Below are 17160 nucleotides of genomic sequence, written 5' to 3'. Positions count from 1 at the left end.
ATGAATAGTCAGTCCAGGATAGTGTGTAAGGCTAGACACATTTAGATTCAGAGCAAAACCCTCAGCTGTCAACAGGGTTGCCATCAGCTGAGTTCAAACCAGCATGATGAGGGAGAAACAAGCCTGCTTGATCACAGGATGACTATGTACCACAAGCATGAGAGAGCAGAAAAAAGGGTGAAAGCAGGGGCAATTTCAAACTACTGTGAACAGAGAGGAAAAATTTATTAAATTCTGTGAGACTCAGCTGAGGCATCATCTAAAATATTGTGTGCAGTGCTCTGCATGGCCGGGTAAGATTAAATAAACCTTGACCAAGTGGAAGCTACCTGAATAATATGGGTAATGGAAATCTATAAGTATTGACTTGGCTAATCTAATGAAGGATGAGAGGAGATTGATTACCCTAAGTAAATACAGAACTACATGAGGCAGGGAGAAGAAGGACGTATAAATCACGTGTAATTGCATTAAGGTTAAAAGTGAATAGGAGTTATCTAACCCTAGTGTAGCAAGTCCTTAAACAGTCTTTAAATAGGAATGGGAGATGTAAAGTTTCCACCTGATCTCTAGATAGGCCTCAGGTGGCTTGTGGAAAGATTTTTGGGATGCTAGTACAGAGAAGGATTGAGTCTGAAACCCAGGACAGTGTGTCTCCATGGCTGTCCACCTTCACATTGGTCCACAACCCTGATGCAACCTACCAGTTGAACCCTCTGGAAGATGGGTGATTCTGATTATGCAAGGAGGACCTGGTGGGCTCTGTATTTATCCTGCAGCACCCACACTTCCTGTAAGGAATTATGTTTGTTGGCAGAGACAGCACTCTGCAATATGAGTATTTATGCATAAGCATTTGGTTTTATGAAAGTAAATTTTGACTGCATCTTTGTCCACAATTGCTCTCCACTTCCCCTCTTCCCCCATTTTACCTGTTCTGCCATCTACATTAATTCATTTTCCTCCCAGCCCCCACAAATGGATTATTTTCTCTAGGGCTTCCAACCACCTTTACAATATTGCAAGTGAATAACAGTCAATATGGCCCATTGCCTCTAGGCAGGATGGCCATCTGTAAAGGCATTGGCGTCGTCTCTTTTAAAAGAAGTAAGAGTCTATGTTATATATTTTAGACCTAAGTTATATCAGCAGCTTAAAAGAGATTATCCCAGTGTACTGTATTATTTTTTCCTAGGAAGAAGCATCCATGCTTTACAGGGCCTTAAGGAGAAGAAGTTCAGAGGCACATCACAGCCTTGGTTTTCTGAGTCCTTGTCAAGGCACCTTTCTCCAACTGTTTTTTCCTGCCAGCATCTCTCCAATGCACAAACAGATTTGAAGTAAGAATCACGAAATAGGAAGGTTGTGGCTTTACTGCAGGGCTACCAGCTGGAGGCTTGTACAGATGAAAGCAAATGAGTCCCTCACAGACTAGCATTTAAGAGATGCCTTGCAGGTGAAACAAAACATTCACAATAAAACAGTATGTAACCTACTGTGTTGAATTTTATGAGCTGTGTGTTGAGTACCACCCAAAAGCAGATCCAAATGAGGGAAGTCAGTGAGAAAATGTTCTCTTGAATCACAATCCTGGCCTGACTGAAAAATATGGTTTTGAGATTTCAGTTTGTGAAGCTTTCAGCCACACACTTGCATTTTCAATTCGTTCAAAGAAAGTGGATTTGGTTTGGATCAATAGATGAAAATTTATTGAAAATCTCATTTGTTAACAGTAGGTGCATTTGTGGTAACTCACAAGAAAATTTACAGTGTGCCCCAAAGGACTCTAAGTTTCCTTTCGTGCTAGTATTCTGAAGTACTTCATACATCAGCAAACTTTCTTAGTGGCATTCAGCACTAAGAGCTTGAATAGTCCTAGATTTTATGTATATTCCTGTCTCCTTCTTGTTGTTGTTAAGTGTTTGTGAATATATTATTAAAATACCTAGTAGGAAACTCCAGTTCACTGATGTCAACTTAAATGTAGCTACACGCAAATAATTTGCTACCCTAAGTAGAAGTCTTGGAGGTTGATTTTCATGTCTCTCATTGACTTAATTTGAAAATATGTGTTGTGGCTTCTGCTGAAATAGGTCCAGAATTTTATGGCCAGCAGTACATCTCTGAATGCTGGAGAAATATAGGCTGTAAAATGCATTGATTTTGTTCTTCCTGGGAGCTTATCCTTAGGGCGGATAGATGCAATGAGAGGCCTTGTTGTCACTGAATATTCTCCACTGAATATTGACCCCTATTTCCAGTAGGAACAATAACAATGACACTGCCTGGCCAAACCTGCCTGATTCTGAGCTTCTCCTCAGGCTGGTTAACTCTGCATCACACCATTCAATGTCACCAGAGCAGGCCATTTGTGAGCTAAGAAAAGTAGCGCTTTATTGTGTGCATAAACTTCCATCAAGAGTCTGCTGCAAAACAGCTTGTGTTTGGGGTTGGAATATTTATGGAGCATCTTGCAAACCATTTTCAAATTCTGCCGTTTAAAACCTTCTTCACGCCATATGTTCTGCTGTATCTCTCTCATTTTTCTAACTGAGATGTTAAAGTCTTGGTGTACTAAATCTCACAGTTCTGGGGAAAGTGCATGAGGGGCAACGGATGGTTTTTTTTCTTTTGTTTTAATTTACAGTTGGCAAGCTAACATATTTGATGCTTCTCCTACCCCCACCCCCAAAATGAAATGTAGTTTACACTTCAAAGCTGTGCACACATTTGGATAAAGCATATCTATTTATGGCTAGCCTATTGCATCTTATGAGGCAGAAGGGAAGGTGTGGGTAGTGCATCTTGTATACTCCCAAGTATACAAGTGCACATTGTATACTCCCAAGTAAGCCTCATCCTTGGCTAGCATGGAAGCTGATGGAGTTGTGAGCCCCTGGCAGGAAGGTGACTTAAATGGTTTCCAAGTCCTGGTTTTTCCTCTCCTGAAAGCTGTCTTGAAGTGGAGCAGCTTTAGAGGAATCTAAGCTTGTAGGATTTTTGTTAAAAAAATTATTATTTATCTCTCCTTCAGTGAGGGGTAAGCTGCCTTGGAATACCTTGAATTTTTCATTCAGTAAGAGCATCCCTCAGTGCAATTTGCTTTCCAAGCTCAGCTCAGCATCTCATCAGACTAGCTTTACTCGCTGTAACTCTTCTATGCACTTCAAGTATATAATATTGGCCTTGTATTTGGTTAAATAAAGCTCAGCTTTTCACAGCTCTACACCTCTGTTTGCATCACATAGTGCTTATCACCAGCACCTAGTTAAGGGATTAAAAGTAGGAAGTGAAGCAATCAGCAAATTTTTCAAACTACGTTAAAATTCAACTATTAAAATGTTGCGATTTAGGTTCATTTGATGTAGTTTTTGGAACATATTTATGAACTTATAAACTTGAATCTAGCTTAGTAAGTCATTTTGGCCCATATTGTTTCTACACTGTTTAAAATTTTGTAAAATCATGTTGGACAGTAAATAAACATAAAAAGATACCACGCGGTTTTTTATATTATTAAAAAATGGACTTTATTGGGCAGCTGAGGACCTAATCAGTGTAGCTCCTCTACTACACTGGACAAAAATTTTGACCTCTGGGTGCCAAATGTTTGTCTGGTGGCTTCATAACCAGTCATTCTGTTGTATAGACTCAGGGCTTTTCGTGCTCCTGAATTTCTAACTTCTCATGTAGGAAACTTTGCCAATGTTTCCAGCAGGTCTGTCTGTCTCCAGCCACTCCAAAGTGACAGTTTTAGTCTGAATGATTGATAGGAGATGTCTTAGCTCCATATCCAAAGCATAACACTGTAAATCACTGGTTTTCATTTGTAAGGAATAAAATTATATTCACCTTTTGCCACCATTTATTATTCTGAGGCTATGCTTGATCTGTGTTCTTGGCTAAGCTCTGAGGGCATGTATCTTGTGAAGATTGTGCATGGCACCCTTTTACACTTGTATATATGTCAGCAGAGGAAACAGGCTTATATTTTCTTCAATGCTTTCTGCATGTTAATGTGCTCCAGCATATGACTGCATAAGCCTGTTGCTCAGAATGTTACCAAGTTGAAATTTTTTGCTTTTACAAGTACAAACCTCATCATGCCTGCATCTGTGACTTCTTCTTTCCTTGGGGATGTGAAAAAGTCTGTTTATCTGAAACTTTTTATTCTGCAAGCTAAAGAATGGAATAGCAACTCTATTTCTCTTCATTACTTTTTCCTGTGGGAAATAGTTTCCTTGTATTTCCAAAGGTCTTGGTCTAAACCAGCTCTCCAGAGATTCCTTAGGAGCCAAAACAGGTTATTAGAGATGTTCCTCTGGTTATAGATTTTCTCAAAACCTCTCATTTCATATGTTTTTATTCATTTGAAGTTTTCCCCTTGCGATAGAGGCTGCGAGCACAATTTCTGTTCAGAGATTAGTCTTTCAACTGAGTCAATGCTAAGTTTGAAGGAAAGAGTATTAACCCCTTTTCTTTTGGCACGAGTGAAGGGGTACAAAACATCCCAGAGGAGCAGGTTTCATAACTGGTAAAATAAAGGGGCTTACAGGCTGCAGATTTGAACCTGCCATACCACTTTTCTTAGAGGATACCATCCTGCCTCAAGAATGCCCCAGAGTTTAGTTTTATGTGGATGCAATACAGAAGAGCTGGGAAAATCCAGATTGGAAATGAAGACATTATCTCAAGCCCCTGTATCAGAAAGGTGGCTTTTTTCTATCAGGATACAGCAAAGTTGAATCTGCAGCTTCCCAGAAATCTGTTCCTGGTACTTGGATATCTTTCCACAATATACAGGCAGAAGCAGCACACAGATAATTCCCGTCGTCCTAAAATAGGTTGAGTGTGAACAATTAAACTTGTGTTTCCTCTACCTAGAAAGAAGTGGTTTTAAGAATGACAAAGGGCTTTGTGTTTGCTTTTTGCTCCGTTGCTACCTCTGGGGATTTGATGACCTTGAGCTTGCATCCAGAAATAAGAAACACTTCATACAGAAAAATACATAAAACATTAGAAAAAAAATTGCCCTGTGGAATTAAAGGTGCAAAACTTGTAGTAAATCCATCCATTAACTTCATTAAAACTTTGCAAATTCTTGCCACACTCCACATGCACACATGTATATCAGCTCATAGTCCAATATCTGCAAGGTGATTTGTCATGATGTAGGTCAACAGATTACAGCAAAAATTTAGATCTGTCCCCACTCTATTTAATCTTCAGCATTAGACCAGAATATGCGTGGTTTTAAAAACAGAAATCAGGTCATGAATTTTTCTTCATAGGTTACTGGCATGAATAAATGGGAAAGAGACTTTCAGACAAAACTAAAAGGCTGTATGGAAGCAAATCCTTGAAGAAGTCTACCTTTTGCATAAGAGGGTTGTAGATACAATTTTTTCTTAGCTTTTATTTTTCAGTGTACTTCTGAAAAACAATATATACCACAAATGGATGAAAGCAAATAAATAAATGAACAAAAGCTTTTCACAGTGATAGAAGAAGGAAAGTCAAGGGAGGATGGGAAAGTACAGACATGTCATAAACAGATCATGCATAAAGGTCAACAAGCTACCTAGATGACACCACCATTCTTTTTTTTCAAGTATAAAGCTTATGTATTCTCGTTCACAAAAAGCAGGTCAAAAGGATGTCTCATTTAATGGCATCCCATGTAACTGCATTTTGTTTTGCATGATGAGAGCACTAGGCACAGGACTGGGCACCAGCTACTGCTCTGCATTCTGAGTTGGATCCTCTGTTCGTTTGGTTTCTCACCCCTCAAGTCACTTAGCTGGGAGCAGTATCAAGCTTGGATTGCTTATGTTTACACAACTGAACCCTTGTGTGTCCTTGTGTTTATAAGGCTGGACTTTGTCTGGGCTGACTGTTTTTCTATTAAGTGAAATGTGTAAGAAGGATAAAGCATAGTTTCACAGCCTTTGTCACTGCTATAAATGGTTTGCTTTGTTTTTGAATTTCTCCTGTTCTTTAGGGACCCTCCCTGAGGCTATTTTCCACAAATGCCCTTGTGCTATGGCACTGGTGCATAAAATGCGCTCTGTTTGGTGAGGAACCAAGAAAGTGTCTGCTTCTTAGGGACAAAACTAATTTTCTTTTAATCTTCACTATCTTTGTGATCTGTATCCTTGTGATCCGTGTCCTTGGTCTAACATTGGCAGCTGTACCATAGTTCATACCCCTGGGGGCAGGAGATGCCATGAGGAAGGACTCATGTGGATATGGTCCCAATTACTCTGAATTACGGAAGCACACAGACCCTGCAGTGCTGTGTGTTGCTCTTGCAAGAAGGGAGGGGGTGAGGGTTTGAATTGAAATGGACATTTAAGAACCTTCCAGCCCAACTGCCTGCAATGAGCAGGGACATCTTCAACTAGACCAGGGTGGTCAGAGCCTTGTCCAGAACATCTGCAAGGGTGAGGCATCTACCACCTCTCTGGGCAACCTGTTCCAGTGTTTTACCACCTTCACTGTAGAAAAGCTCCTTGTGTCTAATCTAAATTGACCCTCATTCAATTTAAAACCATTACTCCTTGACCTGGTGTACTTCCCAGTAAGCTGCAAGCTGGGAAGATCAGGGTTTGGCTGCAATAGGGTGCCATAACCCAGCGTGTCACAAGGCCAGCAGCAGATCCTGGTGCTGCTGTGGTCATCCTCAGGGCCTGAAATCCAGTGGCTCAGTCTCTCTGAGCTTCCTGTGCCAGCAGAATAATATTTCTTTCTCTTGGTAGGTGCCAGAAGGAAAATATATTCATGCTTATGAGGGGTCACATGCTGCCACTGCATGGGATGTGATTACTCTAGCTATTAATTACAGTTATTAGTTTGGACATTTTCCAGTGTGCTGAGGGAGATTGCCTTTCCACAGAGCAAGAAATATTAGCAGCACACTTTTAAATTCAGTCAGCATACTTTCTTCCTTTCCTGAGTGTCATCTGGGTTTTGTGAGAAATAAAAAAAAGAATGTGAAAGGGGCTGAAGTTTTACAGAGCTTTGGAAAGGAACTTTTTAAACAGCCTCCAACAAACTGAGGAAGTAGATAACATTTGACCTTTCTAGTCATGTAGTTTCAGAGAACATGAGGAGAGGATGAAAGAAGACAGGAAGGAGGGGACCTGGAGGGAAACCCAGAGCAAACACAAGAGGAGCACACAGGGTATGTGTCTTTCTTGCCCTTCAATACTTACTATTTATTTTTGAGAGGCAGAGGGCGAAGCTGGGGCTAACGAGGAATTTTCAGGCTCAGCTAAGGTCTATAAAGTAGCTGTTAAGACAACAAGTTTTACAGGTGTCTCTAAGATCATTTCACATGTAAAATCACATTGGCAGAGATGGTGGACAAGTGCTTTAAACGTGATGCTTGAATCAGAGCATAGAAAAAGTTCCACAAGCCTCAGGAACACGTATCCTTAACTGCACAGTGCTGCAATTCTACAAGTGGCTGTAGAAGGGAGTTTTGTCCTAGGTTAGTCTGTGAGTTGATGCAGTTCTGCCTGATCTGAAAATTTGTCTCACTGAAAGCAAATATGTCCGTAAAGCAAATGTCAAACATGTGTCACAAAAAATGTCATATCTAGCTGCTGGAGATAACTCCTATAGTCATGCTGTAGTCATTAACCATCAATCTTCAAAAAGGACATGAGTCATCATATGGATAGAGTAAAAATGATCTCTGTGTATTCTTAGAGAATAGTTTTGCAATTTTTCTTGCACCCAATACAGTCAATTTTCCATGAAGTCAGGAGAAATAAAACTCAAAAGTTGGAAATAGTGGCAGGGAAGGGTAAGAAAACTCTGGCAGAACTCTGTTTTTAGTGACAGCTGCCAGTGGGACTCATTCAGTGTTCATATCTAAATTTACATATTTTAGAAAATTACTGTTAGCACATCTGCTAAGAGTCTCATGCTTGTTGCATCGTACCTGGTTGAAGCACGCAGATGTTTGATGAATAGAACTTAGTGCACAAGATCATTACAAAAGAACTTCAAAGATTGTTCTTCCACTGTGTTTCTTTTTAGGACTCACTCACATGGGTACAGATGGGTCTGCTCCCCTCTGCTCCCATGTAACATTTTTGTTACTTCCACTTTCTGTGGAATATTTGTGAAATACACCTGTTTGTAAGGGAAGAATCATTCCCTTAAATCAGATGTTAGCCTCACTTAGGAGAATGGTAGTTTAGTAATTTATTAAATATAGAGAGATTAAGCTGTTTTTATGAAGAAGCAATACTGTACAATTCTGGAAGTAAGCAAACCATTTGCAGCGCTTAAATTGAATATCTTATTTGCCCAAGCTTCTAGGTTTTATCTGCATGTGAAAATGCCATAACAACATGAGTGAGTTATTTGGCCACAAACTGATCAAAAAACTGGAAGAGATGTGATCCCAAACCTCCACATTTTGGCAGTGCAAGACAGGAATAGTGACTTCATAATAGCTTAAAAAGTCCCCTTTAGTTTCCCCTTGTCATCCGAACTTCTGTCACTGTCTGTGTTGAGATCAGTTTATGTTTTTTTCTGTTAAGGAAGTTTTACTCCCAGAGGTCAGAAAGCAAGCTCTGCTTGTGAGCTGCCTGGACACTGAGGTCAGGATATATCATATGCATTTTCTCTCCCTGATTGCAGCAATACAATTGTTCTTTCAGGGCAACAGAACCTTTCCATGACTAAAATCAGCATAGTGGAAGGTACTAGAAAGTAATTTTCTGTCACATACGCTGCTCAGGAGCTGAGTAATTTACCCAAAAAGACCCACTAATAGCAGTATGCAGTGACTTCCAAGAGCAAAAATGTTCAGGTAATTCTCCAGTGAGATATCAAATGCCATTATTTTCCCTTAATGTTACTGGCAGACTGGGAGGGAGAATAAGAAGATACTTAATTAAGAACAAATAGATGTTCTGATCTCCACCTCTGCCTACCATTCCACTCCTACCTTCTTTAATATGACTCAGCTGAGATGATAATACCAGCAGCTGTAAAGCAAAGAGCAGCTGCCCCTTGTCTTTTGCTCTAACAGCCAGACTGTACTCCCTGGCACTTGCTACTGTTCCTTATATTTACTGCAGAAGAACAAGAGCATTCCTTCATTATCTCTAAATGATGGTCTGAGATAATCCCTTGGGCACAAACTGCATACCGTGTCCCAGCATGGCTTCTCAAAAGGAGACAAGATAAATGACAGAAAGTCAGCTGTCCTCTCCCGACATCTTCTGATCACCTCACTGCTTCTGTCAGTGGTTCTGTTGTTCAGAGTTGAATGACAAATTGTTGGAGGGGTTTTAAGCCAAAGTATTAATAACTTTCCATCCCTTTGCATGGCAGGAGCCCACTTAAATGACAATAAAACATCACCGACAAGGAAAGCATGTCCTTATAATGATCCAAGTCCCTAAATTAAAATGGCATTGAGCCTTGTTCATAACTCTTACTAAGTATTTAATCTCTTCTCCTTCAAATATCACTCAAATGATGTTTGGCCCTGCTGAGGATGCCTTTTCCACAATAAGGTATCTGTGAGGGGGTTTCTATTGAGAGAAAATAGAGCAGTCAATACTGCTAATGGTGCTGCAGAGAGACATTGGGGTGTTTTATCTAGAAGATGCTACTGAAAATGGTATAGCTACTGACACCTATTGTGACAAATGGAATTTAATATTGGCTCAAGATGAAAAGTTATAATAGAGTGAAAAGAAATTGCCTGAACACAGGCTGATGATACAATATCATTTATGATACCCTGACATTTTTGACTGGAGGTGATTGATTAACTGGTATATGTATGTCTGCAAATTTATGTGCATAACGCAACACAGCCAAAAAACGTTGCTATGGTTTGTGCATTTTTCTAGCTGCCCTGCTTCTGTTGAATGTTTTCCCTTTCGGTTTGGTTCCACAAAGCCCTAGAAGCTGAAATTTAGAGAACTGTTTACAGGAAACTTCACCAAAAGCTCTGTGAAGTTATTCAATATTTTGACTAGAGGTGGAACATTTATGCAGATTTCAATGGTAGATGTACTTCTGCACCACTTGGAACCATTGGCAAAATTCCCACAATTTTTAGTGGTATGGGTTCAAACCTCAGGGCATTGAGCATTGTAGGAAAAATATTCTCTTGGTTGTTGGCATCTGATGTAGTTGTAGCCACTGGGAAAAGCATCCAGTCACTGAGCATCTGGAGATGTAACTAAAAAATATAATTAAGAGAAACATATCTAGAATCAGAGCTTGAGTTGAATAGATATTGGGTACAATTGCAAGAGCTAAGTGAGTATTTTTACCAAGTTATTTACTAGATAAACAAACAAAGCATTTTCTTAATTTTGTGGAATACTGGGAAACAGAATGGTTTTCTCAAATTTACTTGATAAATCACATCTTACTATGTATTTCAAGGGTATCTTTTTAAGCTTTAAGTGTTTTGTGATTCTGTTTTACCTGAGTTATCTGATTTAGACTATGATTTCTTATGTAAACCCTAAAAATATTTAGTTTTTATAGCATTTTTCTATTTTAAAAAGTTGCGTGATTTTTACTATAGTCTTGGAGAGCTTGAAAAGCATCTGCTACTTTGTAACCTTAGGGCAAAAAGAACATCCCCATTTAAATAAGGGAAGAAAATAAACATGACAAAGATACCAGAGAAAATGTTTTGTGTTTCTCTTGTCTCTGGGCCACAAGCCAATTTGGAAACATTTACACAGCAACAACTATAAAAAAAAACAATTCTAGTGCACAATAGGAACTATATGAGCTGATTCCTACTATTGTCATTTCCTTTAAAGTATTTGGCATTTGCTCTATATCAGTAGACGACTAAGTGAAGAATTAACCTGAAGGATTGGATAACCCCTATTGATAACCCCTGCAGAGAACAGATAACCCCTGTAATTGAACACACGTAAAACACACACCCAACAGCACACATGGTTTGAGTAAAACTGATCTGAAGTGCAGAGTCAGACATTGCTAATCTTGGAGTACACAGAATCTCTTTTCTGTGGTACATTTGTGATATACTGCTCTGTCAATTTTTTTTCCTCTCTTTGTCTCTACTTCTTATTTTTTCTCACTTAATTCTTTTTATTCAGGAAGGAGCCTTCCATCTGCTCTCACTCTCCCTTCAATCAATGGCTTTCTTTTCATCTCAGCAGCTACTGTTTGTAATCTGCAGTACCTGGAGCATTCACACACCAAAGTGGAAGCAGTCCCACGAGCACGGGAAGTTCTGACTCAAGCCCCCTCCGACAAGGGACAAGTTCTCCATGTCGAATCTCCCCCATCTCACCCTCACATTTACAGAAGTTGATCAGATGCCCAAACACTCACATTCAGAGAACTTCCACCTTCCACAGCAGGCGAGCAATAATCAAATACAACCCTGGCTGAGCTGTTTTGCAGTGTGTAGTGCTATTAAACCCCTGCCTGCCAGAAGAGGCCTGTAAGCTACTGAGAGTGTTGAGCCTTGCAGGCAATCTCCACTGCCTCTCTCTCTGTAAACATCAAAGCTACTTGAGCTAATTAATTACAGGCTGAGGGATTTCAGTGATTCAAGATATATGTACCCAACACAAAGAGTCTCCCACTGAGGAAATGAAACTTTTGACTCTGTATTTGAGTTAGTTGTTTGAAGAAAAACATTGTCACTTTCAGGATGCCAGCATTTCTTTGGTGTTGCAGCAAAAATTTAAATTTTTCCTTGAGATATTATTTAGCATCTTCTGACCCAGAGTCTTCACACCCAGAGTGCCTCTGACCAGACCTGTTATCAGATAGTCCAGCTCATGCCACCTCTGCTGTCTTGAAAACTAGTAGGTGTGGGGCTCTTTTTGGCACAGTGAGGAGCAAGGACTGAAGGTGGCAAGTTCCTTTCACACCCATCAACTTTGCAGCTGCTGAGGACAGGATGCATCATTTACTGTCACCATATGGAATGCAGACTGAGAGAAATCAAAAGAAACCATATTCCTCATGGAAAATATAGCAAAACATACTCTTAAAAATTCAGAGGTGAGAAAATGTCCAGAAACGTGTGAAGTTTATACTCATCCCCTAGGTTACACTAATACACACAAAAATTCCTCTATGGCTTTGAATTAAATTTGCATTCTCAGTGATTACCCACTTCACTCATAAATTTGGCTTAAAAAGTATGTTTATTAATTTTGTCCCTCACATTTCCAACTCTAAACAAGCCCTAAGATGAGCAAAAAAGGAAATTATCTCAGGTAAATAACAAACAAAACAAACTGAACAAAATACAAAACCCCAAACTAAAACATCCAAAACAACCTAAACAATTCTCCTGAAGGAGAGATTTTTTTAATGCTTCTCTCTCTAAGATGATCCCAGAATTCAGGATCATGTCACACAATGGACAGCAAGCGTCTGGGGCAGTCCTGTGTTTTGAAAACAGGTCTGTGGAGAGGAAATTCTTGAGACTAGACTGTCATCAAACAGGAAGCAGGATGTAAATACCATAGCAAAAAAATAATATATGGAAGAACTTCAATCTGGGATAACACTTCTGGTCCCTGTTAAGAAGGACTTGCTACAAACATTTGAAAGGTTTTAATGAGCAAATCAGTGCAGAATTCTCTACTGCCTTTCACTGTATTGACATCCAGTCATGCTTGGAGGCTCCAAATAAGATTGAGACCTGCAGTGTTGGACAGTATGTATAAACCAGCAGGATGAGTGGTCCCCATCTCTGCCTTTATACATGAGACAAACAGAGCTACTATTTTCTAGGCGGTTATCTGAGACACAAGCAATATAAGCCATTTAACCAGAACAGGAAAGAGCTGAGATCCCAACCTGTGTCCCAAGAGCTCCACTCCCTGCATCACCCCTGAGTTTGTTTGCCTCTTCAGCATCTCATTGTACAACAGATGGAGGCAGTTGATATCAATAATTTTTTAGCATCATATGAATATAGATTGCATTGCTGAGAACTGAGCTGAAGGGGAATGGGCACAGACTCTAATGTTCAATAATATACTGTCCAATTATCATGCCAAAAAAACTGAACTATATTGATGCTTTAAGTTTGATTTGTAAAATTAAATCACAAATGTCACTGCATACAAATGATCATGGGCAGAAGAATGAGTCACATTATAACAGACAAGATCTATATGAAATCTGTGAATTTGCAGGCAGACACATCAGTTACCTCTGAATTATTGGCACCCATCTCCAATATGTCTACTCAAATGAAAAAGTATTAACCTTTGATGCAGCACATGCAAATAAAATATGATGATTCAACAGCAAATTCAAGTATCTAACTACCATGGGTTTAAGATAAGTAAAATTTATTTTAGGCCTTTCATGAGTGCATTAGCTTGGTATCGGAAATCAAGGATTTATGGAAATTGAATACTAGCTGACATCATAAAAATGTCAATTATTATACTATCATTTGTAACTGAATGCTACATGATGGAGGTGCTGAGTTCAAAAATGCATCAAAATGTTACTCATGAATACATATACTGCCTCAAAGTTCCAAGGAGCCAGTCAAGCACTGGTAGATGCACAGAAACTAGAATGTCACAATTGAAGCTCAGATAAAAACTCAGTTTACAGAATTATTTCAACTTTCAGCAGAACTCTGCTACATTTGTCTGTCTTTAGCTCCTGATGGCGGGAGTACAGTCTAGAGCTGGAGGAATATGTTACTTATGGCTCAGACATGCCAGCCCTGGAGGATTCTGTAAACACAGATCATTGCACAATGAATGGCAGTATGTGACTTTTCCACTATATATTTAAATTTCAGTGCAGATTTGAACGAGGCTTCCATTAAATTTTGGTGAGTCATTTTCTAATTGGTTCAATACTCTGCCTGGTGACATGACCTTGCATCTTCCCAGAATTCGTTAGCCTCAGGCATCTTGAAAAATGGTAACTGCTTATCTCTTTTTCTGATGTTTATTTGTATCTCTTCCCTTCAGACTAATATAAAGGGGTCAGCAATTTGTACACTCTTTTATTCTTTCATATATGTCCTCAGAGATTTTGAGTGGTCAGGAAAAAAAAGGCAATGAAAATATGTGTTGGGAAACCAGCTATTTTTCACCTGATTTCACAGATGAGGTTGGCTGGAAAACTGCAATGATGGCCTATTTTAAGGTAAACATATAATTTTATTTATCTCTGGCATTTCTTGCAAACCTGCAATTTTATTCATCTTTGGTATTATAGGCAGTGGTCTGAAAATGAACATTCCCTCACCTGCAGTTTCAGGAGAGATACTATTAAAATCAGCAAGGGCTGTGGAAATGCTATTTACTTGTACTCAGTTCTCAGAAATTAATCAGAAGCAGGGAAGGTTCACATTCCTAATGTGTTAGATGAAACTGAGTCACCTTCTTTTGAGAAGGGCTAATGCATATGTGGCATGTGCTGAAAATTCTCATGCAGGAACTAAATTAATCCTTTAGCAGGAATGTACCCTTTCATAATTGCCAAGCAGTTACAAATGAAGTAGCCAAAGGATTAAGGTATTATTCATTTCAGCTGCCGAAGAGTACAAAGAAAGAAACCTCATCTCTCAGATAAGCACTTTCATCCTATGATTACCTAAAAGATCACAGATGCTAGAATATGGGTCCAAAAACCTGTTCTGAGGAAAAAGCCTATGTAATATATATCAGCAAAAAATCATACTTTTGCCAGATATTTTGTTAATGCCATTAGTGCTTTGCCAGTTAGTGATGTGGTGGTAGGCACACTAAAAAGTCAGAAATAGAGATGGTAAGAGTGAACTTAAAAATTCAGCATTTCTTCTCCTTTTGTGTGGTTGATAATGTGATATTTTAGTTGTAAAATGAAATTCTGCCTAATTATAAGACTGTCAATCCACAATAATTCTCCTGAGGAAGAGTAATAGATTTCATGTTCTGAAATGATCTTTATTATTATCTAACAGGACTTCTTAAAAAATGCTGACTCTTTTTCAAAATTTCTTTTATAAAGCCCATGTTTTTATAGTGGAGATGCACTGAATCATCAGGAAGGCCTCCTGATTCAACTGAAAGGTTCCACAGCAAGGAGAAATGGCCATAATCCTATGTAAGTTATTGTGGTACTTAAAAATCCTCTATCTTAGATGTAGCCATGCAATTTGCTATGAAAAAATAGCAAATGCCATTTGGAATGGGCTAAGAAACAGGGAAAAGCTTAACTGTTCCAGGTACACAGGCTGGGTCAGCAGTCTGTACTTTGTAATTTTTGTGCAGGTACATCCTAAGAGACAATGTGTAAAACCTGCTTTATGATTCTAGTGTTTCATGGCTTTTATTTCAAAAATTATTATTTGTATTCCTACCAGCAAAGATTAACAAACGGAAAGAGAAAATGGCTACAGTGCTGGGTTTTGGGTTTTCTGGCAGCAAATGGAAACACTGAGATGGCATTTTGAGAATTCCTATTAATTTTAGCCTCTGGTCATTTGGGTCTCCATCTTCCCATTGCTGTGAAGCAAAACTCACAAAATGCCACTTTTTGGTAAGTCTGCAGGTAAAGCAAGAGTAGAGATATGACCTGTGTGGGCTACCTGTGGTAGTTATTAACCCCATCCTTTCTCCAGGACCTCTTGCTCTCCTTTTCATCTTCTAAGTATTCTCATGTGAAGGGGAATTTGTTCCAATCCTCACCTAGAGAGCATTTTACCTCCAGAGTAATCAATCAGCAAGGAAATATTTCCTGCTGCCCTCTGAAGTGTCCTACTGGGGACGAAGAATGGTCAGGCAGCCAAGTGTTTAAATATCGGTTGTTGGTTGCAATTTCAAACTGCTGGAAATGAAGGGGTGGAGCTGCAAAGAAATAGTGTCATATAAAAGGGTAGACAGTGACAGAAAGTAACCTCTCTGTCACCAGAACCTGAGGCTGCTCTAGCATAAAGCCATCTAGTCTATCTAGTCTACAGCCCACCATCCTGCTGGCTCTCCTCGAGCCCTGGCTGGGGCAGTCCCAAGAATCCATTCAACAGTACCAGAAAGAAGCTATTTCTGGTGGGAAACCTGCCCATCATCCTGTACCTGGAGCTCTGGCATTCTCTCTTTTGCCTGTTTCCTACAGGCTATTGCTTAAAATCAGAAGACTGACAGAAAAATGTTACTTTTCTTTTTTTTTTAATCCATATAATAATAACAAGAATAAGACCACAGTCAAGATGGCATAATACGTCAATGCTGATGTTTCAAGCGGGTGTTGCTTTCCATCCAAGCATTATAGACATAGTTCAAGTCTGCAAACAGTTATTTACAGAATAAAACACTGCTTTTCAATACTTGTACGAGTTAGAGTATATAACGAAAAGAGGTGCACTGGTAGAAATCAGTGAACAAATGCATCAGAAACAGCAATAAAGAAATATCTGCCTTTTGACCGTAGTTCAAACTCTCATACAAGAGTAGGGTCTCCGCCTCTGTGAAGAACTAATATCCTTCCCAAATGGAAACCAACACTGGTCAGTCTTCAATTGTCAGAATGAATTTCAGGTGAAAGGCCTTTAATGTGCCTGTCTCAAAGTTAGGTAAACTAAGGAACAGAAGCAATTGCCCCGCTTTTTTTTCTGGCTTTGCTGCTGCAAATTAAATGGCCACATGCGTGGATCACAGGCGTTGTTGAAGAATATCCAAGGAAATGTGATAGCGAGGACAAATACACACTGCACAATGTAATAGCAGCTTTTTACATATACATCTATATTCTCAGTTTTAGCTTAAACAAACTAGAAAATATTTGTTTAGAAAACTGGTAAGAGGGTCTAGAAGGCATGCAGAAATTCAATGTAGCCTCAGATCTCTTAAGCAGGGTACTGAAGTTTATCACCAAGACAGGAAATTAATACTTTTGAGGCTGTGTCAGCCTTGTTTCACAATGCAGTTAGGAGTGAGGACGTAGCTGTAGCTGTTTCTCAGTAGCACATATGTTCTCATTTAGCTGTCCTTCCAACAATGCAGCCACTGCCCTTCTCCCAGTCCCGGATTAACTTCATGACTAATTGTGGTAAAGTTTAGGATGACGTGCTGTGGGCTGTTTATCCGATAAGCCAAGGGGACACATCACCAACACTGGATGACGCTGATTTCCGAAAGAATCCGTATTTTGGAATTTCTC

Source organism: Melospiza georgiana, chromosome 2, assembly GCF_028018845.1.
Source record: "Melospiza georgiana isolate bMelGeo1 chromosome 2, bMelGeo1.pri, whole genome shotgun sequence".
Taxonomy (NCBI): domain Eukaryota; kingdom Metazoa; phylum Chordata; class Aves; order Passeriformes; family Passerellidae; genus Melospiza; species Melospiza georgiana.
Note: the sequence above shows the minus strand (reverse complement) of the source record.